Below are 15,977 nucleotides of genomic sequence, written 5' to 3' on the forward strand. Positions count from 1 at the left end.
TGGAGGGCTCCAAAATAATTTCGACCACCTGGGGATCTTTAACGTGCACTGACATCGCACAGCACACGGGCGCCTTAGCGTTTTTCCTCCATAAAAACGCAGCCAGGGAGCGCCGACATTTCAGTGTGCAAAAAGTGGCGAGAGGAGACGGGAAGCCGCGAAAACACAGAAATTCAAATTTTTTCTACAGATAACTCGGCATCCACAAAACGCATTAGGTTTGATTCTCAAAACCTGCCGCAGTGGCTCAGTGGTTAGCGCGCTCGGCTACTGAGCCGGAGTACCCGGGCTCGAACCCGAACGCGGCGGCAGCGGTTCGATGGAGGCGAAACGCAAAAGGCGCCCGTGTGCTGTGAGATGTGAGTTTACGTTAAAGATCCCCATGTAGTCTAAATTATTCCGGAACCCTCCACTACGGTACCTCTTTCTTCTTTCACTTCCACTTTAACTCTTTCCTTGCGGCGCGGTTCAGGTGTCCACCGAAATAAGTGAGACAGTTATTGCGCCATTTTCTTTTCCATAAAAACCAATTTTCTTTTCTTTTTCGGTACAAAAAATTGAAAATTGGTTTTGGCATCCCCAGGTGCAAGAAGTTGGAGACTTGGATAGGGGGGCACTGCCCCCTTTGGAGAAATTGAAAAATTCTGGGGGGCAATCGCCGCCCCGGAGTCCCTGTTCCGGAGTCCCTGAAGCTTCTGCAGGCTTCACAACGAGTTGTCAAAACACCCTTCTTAGCCACATAGCCTGCAACGTAATATATCAGCAGCGCATCGCTGTGTCACTCAGCATAGCTATGACGGCCTACAGCCACTTCCACTTTTTCCGCAGCCACTTTTGCTGTTGAAGGCATCTCGCCCTCGCATAAAAAAACGTTGCTATAGACAATCCAATACAGGCGACGAAACGAACTGAACTGACTAAAACTGCAACAGCGTGTGCAAGGCCTTGCCCCGCCGCGGTGGCTCAGTGGTTAGGGCGCTCGACTACTAATCCGGAGTTCCCGGGTTCGAACCCGACCGCGGCGGCTGCGTTTTTATGGAGGAAAAACTCTAAGGTGCCCGTGTGCTGTGCGATGTCAGTGCACGTTAAAGATCCCCAGGTGGTCGAGATTATTCCGGAGCCCTCCACTACGGCACCTCTCTCTTCCTTTCTTCTTTCACTCCCTCCTTTACCCTTCCCTTACGGCGCGGTTCAGGTGTCCAACGATATATAAGACAGATACTGCGCCATTTCCTTTCCCCCCCAAAACCAATTATTATTATCCCCAGGTGGTCGAAATTATTCCTTGAGCCCTCCACTACAGCACCTCTTTCTTCCTTTCTTCTTCCACTCCCTCCTTCATCCCTTCCCTTACGACGCGGTTCAGGTGTCCAGCGATATATGAGACAGATACTGCGTCATTTCTTTTCCCCCAAAACCAATTGTTATTAGTAGTATAAACGAAATGGCGCAGTATCTGCCTTGCACATCAGCCGACACCTGAACCGCGCCGTAAGGGAAGAGATAAAGGAGGGAGTGAAAGAAGAGAGCAAGGAAGAGGTGCCGTAGTGGAGGGCTTCGGAATAATTCCAACCACCTGGGGAGCTTTATCGTGCACTGACATCGCACAGCACACGGGAGCCTTAGCTTTCGCCTCCATCGAAACGCTAAGGCGCCCGTGTGCTGTGTGATGACAGTGCAAGTTAAAGATCCCCAGGTGGTCGAAATTATTACGGAGCCCTCCACTACGGTTCCTCTTTCTTCCTTTCTTCTTTCACAAAAATTTTCAGTGCGCTAATAAACGATGCCCATGAAGTTAGAGAGCTGGCGGCCTCCTGGTCGTCTTCGGGTCAATATCCAACCCGTCGACGAATCCCGGCGGTGTAAAAAAAAATTGGTAGAGTATATTTGTGAACCGGCCTTTTTTAACATCCTATGTATTGCGTAACTTTATTTAGAGGTCCTTTCAGAGCGCGTTTTAAAGTGAAAGCTTTACTTGCCGCGAACTTGCGATTTCGCCGCGGCGGTGCTCCGAGGAAGCACAGATGTCAAAACGCGCGCCTCGCCACGGAGCCGTACCGGTCTGGCCGGGCCGGCGGCGGCTGGTGGTGGTGGTGGTAAACATTTATTATTTACAAGGAGGTGTTTGGGCCCAGGCCCTATGGCCCAGGTCCTCACAAATCTAAGTGGAGCCCCTATTCCGGAGCGCCAATGGCGTCTAGCGCCGCTCGCGCCCTTGCGACCAAGGTCCGTTGGGACTGCAGGTCATGGCAGTTGAGCAGCACCGCCTCCCAGGCCTCCCTAGAAGGGTGGGAGATGAAGGATTGGGAAGGGTGGGGATTGGAAGGGCAGGACCAGACCATATGGAAAACGTCCGACAACGTAGCTCCGCACAGCCTGCAGCCACCATCAAATTTTGAATTGAAGTGTTTCAATACTGCTGGGCACAGCATTGTATTTGTAAAAATTTTGAGAAGGCGTTCGTCTGCTCTCCGGAGACCCTTACAGGGTTCCGGAAAGCGACGATGACTGTCCTTATAATATGTAGTGATGTCTTTGAATGTAGTTAGATATTGGGTAGGCTCGTAGTAGGCTTCCTGAGCAAGTGTGAGTGCCCGGGGAGAGAGCGCGCGGGCCGCCTGATCGGCTAACTCATTGCCCTGGAGTCCCTGGTGGCCGGGAGCCCAGATGAGGTTACAGTTTGGAGGGTCGCTGGACCGACAGTAATTTTGTAGGATGCGCCAGGCGAGAGGAGGTATCCAGCCCAGCTCCGACAGGCCCCCTTCGAGTCGGTAATGATGTATTTCACTTATGGGAGAGAGAGTGCGAGCGCAATCGCGATTTTCTCCGCGTGTATTGCGCTGTAGGCGCGGAAACTGAGTCCTGCCGCTGTGGTGTTGTCGTGGATCACTGCTGCGGTGAACCACCCCCCACGGTGGGGACCGGCAATGTTCACGTAGTACGCGTGTTGTTGTTGACCATAATGTCGCTCCAGTGCTTCCGCACCCGCCTGGCGACGGCCATTGTGGTCAGAGTGAGACATGTTGCGGGGAATGGGTCGGACCCGGAGGGCGCGTGTCCAGGGTTCTGGCGCTCGTACCCGTTCCTCAAAGGTGATGGTGTGTTGGATGTGGAGTCGGTCAAGAATGCGGCGACCGGATGGCGTTTGTGATAGGCGCGTATATTGGTTGACGAGATGGGCGTCTCGGAGTTCCCGATAGGTGTTGACCACCCCCAGGTCCAACAAACGCTGGTTGGATGTAGTAATGGGAAGGTCAAGAGCCCGTTTGATCACTTTGCGGTGCATGACCTCGAGTTGGTCCTTGTCGTGTTCGCGCATGTGAAGGTACGGGGTTGAGTAGAGAATTCTACTCGTTACAAAGGCATATGCCAGCCGCAAGGCATCTTTGCTTCGTAACCCCCCACGCTTGTTGGAGACCCGGCGTACCATACGGCCCACCTGATCGCCATACATGCGGAGTTTTGCGAGTGTTATGTCCGGTCTGCGTTGTTGGTGAATAAAGAGACCGAGGATGAGGATCTCATTGGCCTCTCTAATCGGATCCGAAGGGAGTGTGAGGTGAACTGAAGTGTCGTCCCGAGGAGAGGATCGAATATGGATAAATTCAGATTCGGTGGGAGCACACTGGAGACCCCAGTATGCAGCGTAAGTGTCCACTGCCTCCGCTGCCTATCGTAGGCAGGTCTCCATGTGCACGAGATTGCCTTCTGTTGCCCAGATAGAGATATCATCCGCATATAGGGCATATCGGATGCCAGGCATAGAGCTTAATTTTGCGGGAAGGTCTTTCATTGCGAGGTTGAACAGGAGGGGAGATAAAACCGCACCCTGTGGTGTACCCCGGGAACCGATGGTATAGGGTGCGTGTTCCTTGTCTTGAATTCGAGTGTAGGCCTGTGTAGTTTGCCGACACAAGATGTGAGGGAGATAGGGCGCAGGTGCTCCACATCAACTGGCTTGCCTGCTTTAGGAAGAAACGTCACTAAGGCTGTTTTCCAATCCGGGGGGAGAGGAATCTCTCCAAGCCAGATATGGTTGATGAATTCAAGGAGGGTACGATAGGCTGCATCCGGATGGATCGCCAGAAGTTTGACGGTAACCCTGTCCCGGCCTAGTGCAGTACCACGTTTCATTTTGGCTAGGGCCTCCTTCAAATCATGGAGCTTGAAGGGGGCGTCCAGCTCCAGATTTATTTGCCCTATGTATGAGCATTGAGAAAGGCGAGGGTCCACCGTGGTACAGAGATATCTGTCACACAATGTTCGGGCCAGTTGTGTTGTAGTACCGGGAAAGTTATGCATTGCACGTTGTAGGTGCCGCGCCGTTTCTGCACGCGTTTGATTGGGGTCAATAAGTGCACGAAACATACGCCATGTGTTGCGGCCAGACATCTGGCGTGCAGCAGTGTTGCATCGATCCACCCAGTTAGTGTCGGCTAACTGAGCCGCATAGTCGGCAGCCTTGTGGGTGAGTTCAAGAATGCGGTGTCTGAGTTTCTTGTGTTTCTGCTTTCTCCATCGTTTGGTGAGACTCCCAAATATGGAGAAGATGGTTGTCTACTTCAGGGGTGGAATCAGTGAGCTGAATATATTGTTCGTTCTTGCGGAGAGTTGTCATTAGAGAGGTCACCCATTCTTGATATCCCGAGTGAACGATGTCGACAGAGGGAAGTGTCGAGCGGAACTTAGTCCAATCGGGAATATGTGCTTGCGTTGTGCGGCGTTTAAGGGGCCGTGTGTAAATGGTCGTATTAATGATGCAGTGGTCACTGCCAAGGGTGTCTTGGGTGTTAAGCCAGTCGGCGTGCCGAATATTTCGGGTAAGGGTCAAATCTGGGCATGTATCCCTGGTTACCGAGTTGCCCATGCGAGTGGGGTTGGCCGGATCGGTATGGAGGGTTGCACCGAGAGTCGAAATTAGTTCCGCCAATTTCCTGCCTCGGGGTTCCTCCCTAAGGTAGCCCCATTGCCAACATGCAGCGTTGAAATCTCATACAATGAGCAGGGGGTCGCTTCCAGCCACGCGCATTGCTTCTGTAAAGAGCTTAGAAAAAGTTACGCTTTTAAGTTTTGGGGGGCAGTATATATTAAGCACATGAATCGAGGGGTCTTTGCTCCGCAAAGGTAAGACAGTGACCATGACATAGGAGTATTCGGGGGTCGATGGGAGGGTGGCCTCCTGTGCTGTATAGTCTTTGTAAACTAGGATGCAGGTTTGTGTGTCCCTCTGGAAAGTCTGATAGTGAGTTTGGTGTTGGCTCCGGGCTCCTGAAGGGCGACCACGGCCACGAGGAACTCAAAGGTTTCAAGGTAAAGGCGAAAGTGGGCTCGCTTCCGCCGGTCCTTGAAACCCCTGCAATTCCACTGGGTTACAGTGAAGGGATGTGTTTGTGTCGGTGCTCGCGATCTAGGATTGGGGGGCCATGATCAGAAGTTGAGGGGGTGGAGGATGCTGCTGTGTTAAAGAGGTTCGATCCGCTGCAGCCCGAAGCCGTGCGGACGGCGCATTCCTCGTTATCGGAATCGTCATTACGACGAGAGAGTTTTGTGGGGCTTGTGGGAACCCTACGAGGTCCTACGCGTTTAGAGAGACGTGGGTTTTCGAGAATCCATTTCTGGGTTAAGAATGATACCGAGCGCGTGATGCGGGCAGTTATGCTATCCATCTGTGCAGCAATGGCAGCATTTATGAGTTGAGGAAGTTGTGCAGCAATGTTTTCGATAGCCGCCACTCAAGCCTCCAGTGCATGATGGTGCGCTTCAGTCGGTGGCGAGGGTACCCGTTCAGTTATGTTATCGTCATCCTCCGTAAGGGAGGGCATATGAGAAGAGTTCTGATAGCCAGAGCGCTAAATCTGGCTTCGAGCTTCTCATTCTGTGCACGGAGAAGTGCAAGCTCTCGTTTAAGTTCAGCTTCGAGGGGCGAAGGGGGGTTAGTGGAAGTGGGAGAGGGAAGTGAAAACGGGAAGGACTGGGAGGCCACTCGACTTGCCCAACTGCCCACCTGTGAATGTTTTGGCTCCCGCAGTGGGGCGCGATCGACGACGTCTTTTTGCTGACGTGCCCCGAGCGCTGGATTCCCGGTGCCGCCGCTTGATGGCGCGGCCTTTTTTGGTTGTGATGGTGCCAGTTGCTGCCGTTCCTTGTCGTTGTCTTGCTTGGAGGTGTTGGCGCGATCTCCTCGTTGCGCGTCTTGATTGGCACCGCCAGGTGGCGTGTTCGCCGCCTTGTCCGAGCGTCTTGGTGGTGGTGGTCCTTTAGCCCGCTTAGTGGGCCCGCCCGGTGAATGATGTTTTCGGAATTTGCCTTTACATTCACGGGAGCTGGTGAGGTGACTACCCCCAAAAACAAGGCAGATTGGCTTGCAGTCGTGCGGTGCAATTCCCTCTTCAGTGGCGCCGACATTTTGGCCGCATAGGCCACAGCGTTCGCGTACTGGAGCCGGACAGATGTCGACTCGATGGCCCAGTTCGCCACACCGGTAGCAGGCTGGGATTGTACGTTTGTATTGACGAACTGAGGCAAGCTCGCAGTTGTAGTGCACGAAACGGGGGACAGTGGAGCCCCCAAAAGTGAGCACGGCTACGTTGGTGGTTCCCAGCTTGTGGATGGCTACTAGTTCACCACCACGCCACTAGATTTTGGTTTGAAGCGATTCGCTAGTTTCACGGTTGTGCACCGTGATAATCCCACGACACACATCACCAGTCAGTTTTTCATGTCCACGCATGGCAATGAGGCCCTGACCGGAGGGGAGTTGAAAGTCTGTGAGCAGGCGTCGGACCACCTCTTCTTCTTGCGTGCCACAGACCGCTAGGTTCTGTTCCCAACTAGGGGAGATAGTTAGGGTGTTGGGCTGAGTTGGTCGAGCGTGATGAGTGAGGGCAGCGCCCAACTCACCGGCTTGGAAGGCTGTTTTTAGATAGACCGTCGTTGTAGGTTTGACCACTACGACATAGTCCCCTGGTTGCATGCGCACAGGTGGTTTGGGGACCCACGAAGATGCCGGTGTCTGTTGTTTCTTCGTAGGCTTCTTGGGGGAGAAAGCGCGATTCTCCCCTTTCGGCGAGTCAAGTGTGGAGCCTGAAGCCGTGGTCCCATCCTTGCCTTGTTGGCGACGGCGTCGCTGCATAACTTGGAACGCGGCCTCTTCCGAAGGTGAAAGTCCTTCCGCTGGGGCCGCAAGGTGACTTGCGGGGATATTTGCCCATGACAGAGTTGTAGGGTCGTATCCGTGAAGAATTTCGGTGGCCATGTTGTCACAGATGCGCCGAGCGTCCTCCGCTGCCAGCGCCCGGGGAGCTGGAGCCGTTAGGCATAGATCCGCGTCCACAAAGCAGACGAAGAAACACTCGTACAACGGCGAAAATTGGGCCCACCTGGATGAGAATGATGTCGCCAGATGCCGGACGTGTTCACAGTTGTAATGAGCACATTGGTTTGGGAATAACAGCAATATTTCTGCGGCTCCTGCCGAAAGTTGGCGGAGTCGATGCCCTGCATGTCCAACGCGGCCGCGCGCTCGCAGCGCCTCCCGGCGGCTGGCGCACTGGGCGCCAAATAGAGACATGCTCCAAGTCTCCGCCAATGCGATCAGAGTGCGCCGAAGCCGCTGAGAGCGTCGGCGGTCAAGCGCAGTTGGAGTATAAAGGGCCGACGTGATGTCGCCGTGCAGCGCGCGCGCGACCGTTACGTCTGAGCATAAGCGCGCCTTGACAAAGCCTGCGCTGAACCGCTAACCAACGTATTCGATGGCGCCATCTATGGGAGCCACTGAAACCCCCCGCACACTCGCTGAATAAAAAAAAAAACCTGTGCCGAGGCTGTGGCGAGGCCTTTGTAGTTTGAGGCGGAAGCGCTACCATTCCGCCACGACGGCTCAAGCTTTAGCCATGAATAAAGGCGCATCTAGTGAATGCACTCTTCCGATATGCAGAAGTCGTCGCGTTTTCACTACGTATATCCCAGCCTAACCGAGCTAGGCCATCAGCCATTTTATCATTGATTGTCCTGGAGCTCTTCTTTCCTCTCATCCCCTCTTCATTTCCTTACTGTTCATGAGCGCCGAGAAAAACGGCAAATGGTGGCTCGAGCGGTTTTCTGGAGGCCAAAAAGTCGCTCGCGCAGTTCAGAGGTCACGATTCCACGTCGGCTCTTTTGTTTGTGTCGTGTCTGTGTCGTGTATCCCTCGTTGTTCCTGTTAAACTGCGCGCTGTTCTGTTTAAAATGGCTTACCAACTCGCCAAAGCACCCGTTTTAACGAATTTCAGAGCCCCTTCAAGTAATGCAATTAACAATCAATTTTCTTTTTTTACGAGAGAACCTGAGGGGTGCTTGTACACTCTAAACAGAGGAGTAAAAAAGAGAGTAAACTGTCCTCTAACGCACTCCTTTTAAGGCGTAAGCCCTTCTTGGCTCATGAATGGCGCGGCCGGAAGTTGTGGACGGAAGTTTAAGGACGGAAGTTGTCCGCTGGAACTGGCAATCTTAAGTCGGATGGTAAATAAAATTTTTTTTTAAAGTTGATTGATCAAGAGTTAATAAGCAATATATACGTAAATAAATAAAACCCAGAAATTGGTAAAGGTAAAAATTATAATACAGAAATATTAAAAATAAAAATAAAACGCAAAAATACTAACAAAAATCAAATTAAATAAAAATACAAAAATAAGAATAAAATAAAAGTAAATGAAATAAAAGAAAAACGAGAACAAAAACTAATTACAGATAATCAAAAAATGAAAATAAAAGGAGAAAGAGGACAGGGAAACGCTTCCGTATTTCCGCTCATAAGCACACTTAAGTGCAATCCTGTAGTTTTTTTTTTAAAGATGTGTGCTATAGACCAGCTTACGCGCTTTTGCTCTCATGTAGCGTATTCCTGATTAGGGTGTACTAATCTGTTGCCGCCATTTACACTGTTCACAATATAGTGACTCGTTAAACTTCGGCCAGCAACAGCAAGACACAGGTATCAGAGCGCAGGTACTCCGTTTGCATTAGCGTACCCTGTCCGACGGCAAAGAGCGTATGTCCGCAGAAGCTTCTGTCTAAAAAATCTTTGTCGGGCTACGTAGGAAGCAGCGTACACGCTACGTAGACCACGTGTTTATCGTCTCGGTGTCCTCAACGTGGCCTACTGAATCTTCTCTTATGAGGAATACCACGCAGGAATCGCTATTTCGTCGTGCACCCTTTATCTGCCAACAGGGAACGCCTGCGGGACAATTGAGACGCGAACAGCAGAGCAGGAAGGTCTCGGTAAAAAGAGATTAAATAGCACAGTTAACTGTCCCAGAGAGACTTGGAGAAATGGCCACTTTCCTAAAGTTTGAATAAAACACTCTTCCATTCCTCCTTCAGTCGTGAGTGTGTGTGTGTTCCTCTTTTGAGCGGCTGAATTCTCGTGTTTTTGTTTCATTCGTTCTCGACTGTACAACTTACCGGGCCTTCTCTCTCTCTCTTCCCGTGCAGGAGACTGCGGCAAGCACGGTGCTGTTCAAAATTAAGCATCGGAGTGTGGGACGCTCAGGAAGAAGGGCTATCACGATAAGCACATACATTCCTTATCTCCCTCTCTCTCTCGCTTGCTGCTCTTTCACACTAATTATATATGATCCGCCTTTCTAAGCTGCGCGTTCGAGTCTTTCCAACTCGACCTCGGCGGCTTTTGAAAACTCCAGAAGCCTGAGTAATATGCGCAGAAATTTATGCGGAGAAATTCTACCGTCGGTTATATTGATAATAATAATTGGTTTTTGGGAAAAGGAAATGGCGCAGTATCTGTCTCAAATATATCGTTGGACACCTGAATCGCGCCCTGAGGGAAAAAATAAAGGGGGAGTGAAAGAAGGAAGGAAGAAGAGGTGCCGTAGTGGAGGGCTCCGGAATAATTTCGACCACCTGGGGATCTTTAACGTGCACTGACATCGCACAGCACACGGGCGCCTTAGCGTTTTTCCTCCATAAAAGCGCGACCGCCGCGATCGGGTTCGAACCCGGGAACTCCGAATCAGTAGTCGAACTTCCTAACCACTGAGCCACCGCGGCGGGTCCCGTTGGTTCGTCCAGGTTCGCGTCAGGAGCAGTCGCGAGTGCAGCGAAGTAAGGCTCCACCAAAGCAGCACACGCTGTTTCGCCGTCGCTTCCATCCCCATTATACGTATACCCTTGTCTCTGTGCTCGCAGAACTCATTACCCGCTACTAGGCAGAGGCGCAGGCACCATTTGAGATGCACGAAATACGGCGGCACTTAACTGTGAGGCACCTCCCCCCCCCCTACAAAAATAGTCTATAGACAGGCTATAGACCCCTTATAGACTCTATTGCCTTCCTATAGATTTTTCTTTCTGTCTATTCATAGTCTATGTACTGTCTATAGACTTAAGTCTACTAAAAGTACATGGCCATAAATCTACAGATTGTTTATAGACCGTGTATAGGATTTGTATTTCCTATAGACTGTTATCTACAGTTTGTCTATAGAGAGTCTATAGATTTTATAGATAGAAGTCTGTGGACAGTCTATAGGGTGTCTAAATAAATTTTTGTAAGGGCCGTCTCTCACCTCGTTCACGCGTCCTCGTACAGCGTGAGATTCTTCGGTGGGCGTTCGAAGCGAGCGGACGTGTTTTTTAGCTCTCTGTTCCTTCGGACGCTGGGCCTAAGGCTTCGCGGCGCTGCGGGGTCTCCCCATGGAGGCCACAGACACCGTGAACGAGCGAAGGCCTGCGTTCGGCTGTGACAATCAGCAACGCAGGGCAGGCCGCTCACGCTCCCGATCACGGAGACGAACGCCGTCCCGAGGAAGGTCGTCCAGCACAATTCGGCGAATGCAGGCCGAGATCGCTGATCTGCGGGACACGGTGAGGTGCCTGATGGCGGCGCTCATCACCACCTCGGAGAACCTTGAGTCCGTCATCGGGACCTTGGACGTGTCGCCGGCGGACCCACGCGTTCTAGCCTTGAGGGACGCCATGGCGCTCGCACACCAGACGCAGAACTCCATGGCGGCTCCCTCCCCGCCATTTCTGGCCACCCCTGCGCTTCCTGCCGCCATTGCTGCTCCTGGGGAACCGGCTGTGATGCCCTCTCCCCCTGATGCTGCTGCTGCGGGCTCACCGCGGACACCTGCAGCCGAGGAGTGCATGTGCACCCCAATGGACGAGTCTGCTCTCCGGAAACGGCGACGCTCAACGGGGTCCGAGGAGGAGAGGGACTCGGAAACCAAAAGGGACATCGCGGTGGCCAAGCGGGAAGCTCGAAGGCCCCCCCACCGTCACTGTTCCCTCTCCCTCCACACTCGAAGGAGCAGGGCCTTCCCAGCAGGAGCCCCATGGAGCCCACCTCCAGCCTGCTGCTGATGCTGCTGCTGTTGCTGGTGGGGCGACGGCGTCCGGACGAAAAACGGGTGCGACCTCACCAAATCCCGCCGCACGAGACCAGGCTGCAGCTGGGGCTTCGTCTGCTGGCAGCGAGCGCGCCCAACTCCGCGGCGCGCCGCGGCAATGCGCCGCAGGCTGCGGCGACGCTGATGCTGGGGCCAACCTGGTCCCGTGGCGCATTATCGCTACCAAGGCGCAGCGGCGTCGGAGAGCTGCCCTGGAGCGAGCCGCGGCTGCCGTGGAGGTCCCGTCCAGCCTGGTGGGGACGGTGCTGTTTCGGCCGGCGAACCGGGGCACCGCCTTCACCAGGGAACAGGGCTGGGACTTGGCCGAGGAGATCGGATCCCGCCCGGGCGTCCTCGCCGTCCGGGTAAACATGCGGCGGAATGTGGTGGCAGTGGACGCGGGGAGCAGCGATGCTCTCCAGGCCCTGCTAGCCACATCCGTCATCTGCGGCGTGCCGGTCTGCGCCAAGGAGCCTCCTCCTCGGAATCAAAGCTCCGGCCTGGTATTCGGTGTGGACGGGCGCAGGACGGCAGAGGAGCTGCTAGCGGCGGCGGAGTCAACGGTACCGATGGTGTCGGCGTCTCTGTCGGGCAGCACCCTCGCTCTCCATTTTGCGGCGCCGACACCCCCGGCGTTCATCCCCATATTCAAGCGCAGGCTCGCGGTCCGCCCCTGCCGTCCCCGGCCGCTCCAGTGTGCCAAGTGCGCCAGCCTGGGGCATGCCACTGAGGTGTGTCGTGCTCCTGCCCGATGCACGCGCTGCGGCGGGCCACACGAGCCCGGTACCTGCGCGAGCAAGCCCCGCTGCATTAACTGCGGGGGGCGGCACGCAGCCATTGACCCAGCGTGCCCGCACTGGCAGCGAGAGCGTCACGTGGCCACTTTAATGGCCACATCCATGGCCCCGATGTCCAGGCGGGTTGTCCGAGCCGTCGTCCAGGCTGAGACAGCGGCCCCAGCCCAGCAACATCAGCAGACGCCGCGCGCTCTTTCTTATGCGCAGGTCGTCAGGGGAACACCCCAGCAGCAGCAGCAGCAGCAGACACAGAAGCAACGGCAGCGCCGGCAGCGGCAGCGGCGATCCGGTTGCCCGGCGTCCCGTACAGCGCGGCCCGAGCCTGCGGCCGCTTCTCACGGCCAGCCCCCTGACGCACGGGACGCGGAGATCGCGCGCCTAAAGATGGCGTTGCGCGCCCTCAGAGCACTTTTCCCGGAGGGCACCGATGGACACCGGGCTTGCTTAGAAGCAGCGGGTGCTCCCGCACAGATAAGCCAGCATGCTGGCTAGCCGCCGGACTCCCTCCCGCATACCATCCATCCTGCAGTGGAACGTGCGCTCACTTGCGGCGCGGTACGCCGAAATGCGAGTTCGCATCGCACAGGATTCGCCGGAAGTTATCGCGCTGCAGGAGACGTACGTACGTTCACATGACGGGGAGCCCCAGATGCGGCTACCTGGCTACATTGGCTACCACTCAGCCACCACGTGCGAGGAACCCACCTGTGCTGCAGCGACCTGTTGTGTCACATCTCATCGCCCCGGGAAATCAAGGTGCGCGATATACGTGCGGCAGGACGTCCAGCACACCCTCGTCGGCTCGGCGGCGGCGACATCTGACGCCCAGGAGTGCGTGGTGGTTACAGTGCGCGTCGGTGGTGTTGACACGTCGGTGGCCAGTGTTTATGTGCGTCCAGCTGTCGCGTGGAACGCGCTGTGTTTTCGTGCTGTGTCTTTGTGCTGTGCCCCGCGCCAAATCATCTGTGGTGATTTTAACGCCCACCATAGTGCGTGGGGCAGTGCGCGCCACTCCGCCCGGGGAGACGACCTGCACGACGCTGCAACGCAGCTGGGACTCACCCCCTTGAACACCGGCGAGCCCACCTTTCGACGACGCGGAACAACCGGCTCCTGCATCGACGTTGCCTTCGCATCCAGAGGCATCGAGGCGACATGGCGCCGATCACCATCTCTCTGGGGCTCGGATCATTACTCCATCCTAATTGAACCCACTGCGATGGAGGCGCGCTCCAAACGTGCCTACTCCATTACCAACTGGAGTGCGTTCAGGCGGGCGGTCGACGAGGCGGTGGCCACTGGCGCAGATTTCTTTTCAAGTCTAGTCCGAAGCGCTCTCGCAGCCACCCAACGAGCAGAGGTAAGGGCAGGGCAGCCCACACCTGATATGAAGCTGCTCAATCTGCGCGAGAAGAGAGATCGCGCAGAGCGACGGGCGCGACGGACTGACAGAGCCGCTGACTGGACTGTCTACAACCGCTTGGACGCAGCAGCGCGCCGCCACGCCAACAAGCTATAGCGCCGGCAGTGGGCTTCACTATGCCAAAGGTTGGAGGAAGATGTCAGCTCGCGGAGGCTGTTTGACACCCTGCGGCGCATCACCGAACCACAGGCAAACCGTCAACCGCTGGCCGCCCTCGCAATCTCCAGCGGGCTCAGCTTTGTAGAATTGGCAGAGCGGTTTGCCGATCGGTTCGCGCCGCCCAGCCCCGCAAACGCCGCTAACATAGCTGCTCCTGAGAGCCCCAGAAGCGACGCCAGTCCCTCGCCCGTCGCCTCGGAAGGTCCATGTGATGCGCCGTTCACCGCGGCGGAATTGAACAATGCGCTGCAGCGCTGCCGCCGCCGCTCGGCGCCCGGACCGGACGGGGTGACATACCAAATGCTGCGAAACCTGGATGCGCAGCAACGACAGATCCTCCTGCAGCAGATCAACCTGGTGTGGGAACGCGGGGAGCTACCGGAGGATTGGCGAACCGCGGTCGTTTGTCCCATCCGAAAGGCAGGGCGCCCACCTACGGAGCTGAGCGGATACCGGCCAGTGGCATTAACATCGGCGGCAGTTAAGCTCATGGAGCATATGGCGTTGCAGCGTCTGAACGAGCGGGCTGCGGAGGCTGATTTGTTTGACGAGCGGCAGACGGGTTTCTGTGGGATGCGGTGCACGGCTAATTCTATATCGGACGTTGTTACAGCACTGGAGCATGCCAGGGCAGCAGGCAAGGTTGCGCTGCTGCTGCTACTGGACGTCTCGGGCGCTTTTGACAACGTTCACCGCGCACAAATTCTCGCGGTGCTTGAGGGGGCCGGTGTGAGCGGGCGCCTTTTGCGATACGTTCATGGCTTCCTGAGCGGGCGCACCATGCGCGTACGAGTAGGGGGCAAGCTCTCCAAGCCTCGCCCGGTCGACATGGGCGTGCCGCAGGGCTCTGCCCTATCACCATTTCTGTTTAACCTCCTGAGACTCGAAGTGAATTTGAGTGAACGAAAACTTTGTAGGGTTTCAGAATAAGCTGGTAGGAATACAAAGGTGAAAAGTGAGAGATATTTTTTCAACAGCACTAATAGTTTCAGCTCAGCGCGATGTCCAATATATTGGACACTAGGACTCTAGCCGTATTTTCCCACCCAGATGGCATGCCACAAAATACTTCAGATAAAGCTGTGAACGTTGTGCGAAAAAAATACTTTATTATGACAAAAGTCAAAGTAGCAAAATATACGTTAACTGAATAAAAAAATTTCGCTGTGCTCACTCTCTGTGTGCCTTTTCAAAGCATCTTCTGTCTTTTGTTATGCAGAAGAACTGCTGGCATTTTGTGCAAAAAAACTTTGTCTTCATGGTGCACCCCTCAAACCTGCAGCGCGCAGCGTTAGCTGCGTCAGACGGCCTTGGGAAGTGGTAGGCACTTTTGTTGGTCTCTCCTCGTCGAGCTTGCTTTGATGGTGGGCTCCACTCAACTTCGCTGCACTCACTCTCTGTTTCTTGCTGTTTTTTTCCTTCAGCAGTGATGCTTTCAGCAACAGAAAGACGGAAATCTATAAATTTCAGTATTTCTTTGCATTTCCTCTGCTTTGTATGCATGTCCTGAGTGTATTGCACCCACGAGTTGCTGAGGGCGATATCAAACGAATGAAAAATGCTTCTGATGGTCCATTTATTCACTCGAGCTTTTATCCTGTAATAACTTATCATTCGGTCCGCAAGATCGACGCCGCCCATGTTGACGTTGTACATGCGCACAATGTCTGGCCGAGGGACATCAATGTATTTCTTTTCTTTGCGAGACCATCGACGACAGTTGTCTTGTGGGTCCTCTCCATCAACTGAAGAAAGGAAAGTTATTGGCTTGTTGTCATACCATCGTACGACAGTCTGTTTCTTGTCTTTCCTGATCCATGCCTCCGATGCTCCTCTTCCTCTTTCCTTTAGCTCTTTCTCTGCTGAAAGCTTTACCCCTTTAGGTATTCGGTTATTCATTAGTGTCCCCGTTGCGGCAGTTCCTTTCTACGTAAGTTTATCTAGCAGTGCACAAGATGTGAAGTATCTATCAAAGTAAAGACTTGTACCTGGGGCCAGTCTATCGGCCAGCCGCAGCACTGCGGATTCAGCGATTCCGGAACTCCCTGGGTATAGACTTGATTTCTTTCCCTGATAGACTTCAAAATCAAGGATTAATCCACCGGGAGTAGCAAGGACGAAATTTTTTAGCCCCTCTGGATTTGGCTTGCGCGGAACGTATTGCTTGAGCTGGGTGCGTCCGCTGAAAGGGATCATTTGCTCGTC

At 54.3% G+C, this 15,977-nt stretch overlaps 1 protein-coding gene across 1 annotated transcript in view; it reads right to left on the reverse strand.

Annotated features, from left to right (window-relative positions):
- Window positions 1-15,977, reverse strand: part of LOC144094332 (uncharacterized) — a 326,344-nt gene that overhangs the window by 123,391 nt on the left and 186,976 nt on the right. The window lies entirely within an intron of this gene.

Source organism: Amblyomma americanum, chromosome 6, assembly GCF_052857255.1.
Source record: "Amblyomma americanum isolate KBUSLIRL-KWMA chromosome 6, ASM5285725v1, whole genome shotgun sequence".
Classification (NCBI taxonomy): domain Eukaryota; kingdom Metazoa; phylum Arthropoda; class Arachnida; order Ixodida; family Ixodidae; genus Amblyomma; species Amblyomma americanum.